Here is a 4526-nt window from a genome sequence, read left to right on the forward strand (position 1 = left end):
TAGGTGTACAGAACATGTTTTTACAGCTGTGGTTTGATTCAGCTTTCTGTAACTTTTTGATAAGTTAGCTGCTCTTAAGATGATTACAAGGTAGAGTAAGTTAAAACTAGTCAATAGGTTAGTATTGAACAACCCTCTTTCAGGAGATATAACTTTCTGCAGAGTTCAGACTGTTTCAAATCTGTATCTTTGAGTTCAGGCTATCTGGGTGTTCTATAGACGGTGATTAGTTGAGTGAGGTGTTGCCTGTGTATGCATACTATATGTGACAAGTCTGATTAAATTGAAAAAGCCTACTCTACATTTGTCATTCACATACCCTTGGGGTGTGACCTACTGTATGTGCACCCTATGCATGCAAATCTGTGGCAAGTGTCGGTCATCATTGCCTATCCTGGACTACTTCTAAATGTACTATTATGCATGTCGTTGGAGTCGACAGTAGGCAGCACCACTGTCCCATGTGTGCTTCCTAGGCCACAATTGCAGGATGGAGGATCTTATCGATTTCCTCAGGGAGATGGACATTCCAGAGTCCACTATCGAAAAAATAAAGGAAGAAAAAGTAGTTAACAGAATGAATGTGTTAATGTCTATTATAACTTACTCCCACTGACCTACTGTAGATATTAACAGCACTTTCAGTACTATTAAAAGTCAGAGACTACCCTTTCGTTTACTTAATTTCCAGTCAAAACGGCCATTAAGTGCAATTAATTTATTTTTCAATGTCAGAAATTATTCCAGGAAACATATATTTAACACAAAATTACACAAAAGCATCCACAACTAAATATCATGTCAAATCTTTCATTGTTTAGCGTGTCCACCCTTTGCCTTTATTACAGCTTCCATTATTTACAGGAGACTTTGAGTTTTTCAAATAAATCCACTAGGATATTTTTTCATGCTTCTTGTAAACACCTCCAAAGTTCAGTCTTAGAAGTTGGTTGTATTTTCTGCTTCTGCCGATCCAAATCCAAATCCACTCAATGACTCATCGTCCAGAAAACCTCACTTATCTCAAGTGTCCAGTTTTGGTGTTGTAGGGCAAATTTTCTTCTTATTTGTCTATTTCCTTTTCAAATAGTGACTTTTTGACAGCTACACATCCCTTCAGACCCATAGCTTTGTGTTGTCTTCTTACAATGGAAATATTAACAAAAACACTTGTGGATTTTTTTCAGATCTGATGCGAGAGTGATAAAAACGTTAACTTCTATGGTGATGTCTACCAGGCCTTGCACGATTGTTAGGAGTCCCATTTTCTCTATATATTGTAGTAATTTTTGACTCCAGTTTTGGAAACTCTTGTTTTTCACCTATTTTCCTTTGACTTATATATTCCTAATGCAAGCAAATTCTCTTTATAGCTAATCTTATCAGAAATATTGCCTCTAGCCATTTCAGATGCACATGACAAAGACATGTGCAAGGCAGCTATGGTGTGTTTGGGTAGTTGTTTGAATGTTAGTGTCACTTTTAATAGAAAGTGTTCTAATATAATGTCAGTGACAGTTTTGGGATCAACTTATGTTGGGAGGACACAGCTGTAACTTGTTTGATTGGAAGCATGGAAGACTTGGAGTGCCTGAAGGGTGCACAAAAGTAAAGAGTGGACAAATTAAATACTGATAGATTTGATATTATATTCAGTGTACTTTTCTGTCAAATATATGTTTCTTGCATTGTTTTCTGACACCAAAAACTAAATAATTTGCACTGAATGGCTGTGTTAACTGGAAATTAAATAAATGCAAGGGTGGTCTCTGACTTCTGCACAGTACTGTACAGTATATTGATATTTTCATGTATAGTAGATATGTTCACTTCATACCTCAACAATCCCGAATTGACTTTTTCCTTAAACCAGTATCAGCATATTGATCCACATAAAATGATGCTTTAAGTATGGTATTTTGAAACTGAAAGTTGATAATACACTATTCATTTTTAGATTGATGCCAGTGTCCTGATGTTAATGACATATGAACAGACGAGGAATTATTTGCCGTCTTATGGAGACAGACTGGCAGTGATGGGATATTGTAGCAGACATGAAAAGAGCCCAACAGTAGGAAATCAAAGCTTTTTGATAGACTGAAGTCAAAACTGAATAAAAGAAAAAAGTGTAAGCATCCAGAAAACATCACTCATCATCAAGAGGTGAACACACAGAGTTGGGCTGGATGCTGTATGATGAAGGAAAAGGAGGCTTTATCCAGGTGAGAACCAAAAAGGGTGGTGGAACACGAAAGTTAAATGTTTCAAAGGACTGGGAAAAAAAAGACCTCATAGCGGAGGCAATATGTTTGTTTTTCCCAGATGGAAAGAATGCAATATTTCTGAGTTTGAGGTGGATCTGACAAATTACCAAGGAGTTTCCTTAGATCAGGACAGTACAGTGGGAGCTCAATATGAAGCCTCAAAGTTAACTATCATGAGGTTCTATCTGTCAACCAAAAAGAAACATGACAGTAGTGGTGTGGAGACACAGCAAGAATCAAACACTGCAGGTCATTCACAGGAAAACACACAGGATTTTCCCTCTACAGACTCACAAATTGATCCACCATTGGAATTAGAAACATTAGATGTCATCTACAGTATGTTGGAAATACTGGAAATGATTTGAACTTAGGCAGTGATGACGTGGCACAATTTTATCCTGCAGATGTCACAGAGGATTCTAGTTTAGCTCAACAAAGTTCTACCATGTTTACTGGGGAAAATATTGAGGATAGCATATCATTACAATTTTCAATGGAGACCTCTCTGAGATGGTACAACAAAATCTAGAAGACACTTTGCTTCTGGCACAAGAACTCAGGGAACCAGACAAAAAAATCCTTGTTGTCCAACGCAGCCAGATACTATCTGAGCTTATTGAACATTTCACTGATGAACACCTTTCATATACTCAATCAGAAATTCAAGTAAAGCTTTTACTACCAAATGGGCAATATGAGAATGGATATGATGATGAAGGTGTTCTCAGAGATTGCCTCTCTGACTTCTGGCATGAATTCTTTGAACAATGTACAACAAGCAGCACTTTGAAGATACCATTTCTCCGACATGACTATGGCAAGAAAAAGTGGCAGAGTATAGGTAAAATTATTTCTTTTGATTGGCAGAAAGAGAAGTATTTGCCCATCAAGCTTGCTCCTGTAATCTTGCAACAGGCAGCTCTTGGATATGTGAAGAGTCATCTTGTTGACAATTTTCTAAAGTATGTCTCAGAATCTGACCGTTATACCTTGGAATGTTGTCGCAGAGACTTCAACAGTTCTGACCAAGATGAAATACTGGAAATCTTGGACAACTACAGCTGCCAAAAAAGTGCCAAATGCACACAACATTGAACAAATTCTGCAAGAACCTGCTCACAAAACCCTTATTCAAGAGCCTGCTTATGTTATCGAACAGTGGGAAAGTGTACTCGCTCCCCTCAGCAAAGCCCTTCAGGAAATTGAAACTGTGTATGAAAACTTGCAGCCAACGGCAAGGAAAATCATACGGTCACTGAAGTTTCCCTGCACAATGAATGCACGGGAAAAGGAAATATCAAAGCATATTACAACATACCTGCGAGAGTGTGATGGAAGGAAACAGTCTCTGTTCCTGAGGTTCTGCACAGGCTCAGATCTCTTTCTTGGCAAGATTGTAACTGTTGACTTCACAGATATGCAAGGATTTGAAAGAAGACTTATGGCACATACATATGGCTTTTATTTGAGAGTGTCTATTCATTATGATAGCTATCCTGACTTCAGGTGTGAAATTAACAAAATTTTGGAAAGTAATATATGGGTAATGGACATAGTTTAGTATTTTAGTCTGTCAACCTACCCAAATTAGACATTGTTCATATATTGAGTGAGAAACTAATGGATGTTTTTTCACCTTCAAAAAAGTATGGTGATGCAGTTTAATAAACACATTCTTTTTTGAGCCATGTGCATTCTCTAAGCTACCAAGCACTTTTGTGCCAATGAACTCTGCTGCCATGTAGTGTCTGATAATGTTACAACTTTTGCGTTGTATGTTATTTAGTCACAATATGGCAGCAGAGTTTATTTGCACAACAACTGGACAGTTCATGACAAAGATTAATTCTAAGTGCTCACTTTGGTCAGCACTTGATTTAGAATTAATCTTTGTCATTAACTCTTCAGTTAGATGTTTCTTGGGGTCACGGTAACTTTGCAGAACCTAATTTGTTTTCATTTGTGTTTGACTAGTTTGGCTATTTGTAGATTTTGTCCGACATTTTTATGAAACATCAAGATTGTAGATGAGTTCAAATTCAATGAGTTCAAATGTCTTGCATTTAGTGAATATTGTTTGTACTCTATTTTCATTGCATTTGGTGAAAGGAAATGAGAGAGGTGAGGTAATGTTATTGTCAAACATTTCATATAATGTTATTGTCAAATCAAAGTTGGGTTGGTTTTATGTGTGAACATTATCTATAGTCCATTAAAGATTGTTTACACTGTTTGCATCTTTTGGCACATTTACTT

General features: G+C 36.9%; 2 pseudogenes; both read left to right on the forward strand.

Moving 5' to 3' along the window:
• The first annotated feature begins 352 nt into the window (after positions 1-352).
• Positions 353-2635, forward strand: LOC148641314 (uncharacterized; annotated as a pseudogene).
• On the forward strand, positions 2338-3864 carry LOC148641315 (uncharacterized; annotated as a pseudogene).
• The last annotated feature ends 662 nt before the right edge of the window (positions 3865-4526 follow it).

The sequence above is a fragment of the Lepisosteus platostomus genome, chromosome 24, assembly GCF_059453375.1.
Source record: "Lepisosteus platostomus isolate fLepPlt1 chromosome 24, fLepPlt1.hap1, whole genome shotgun sequence".
Lineage (NCBI taxonomy): Eukaryota > Metazoa > Chordata > Actinopteri > Semionotiformes > Lepisosteidae > Lepisosteus > Lepisosteus platostomus.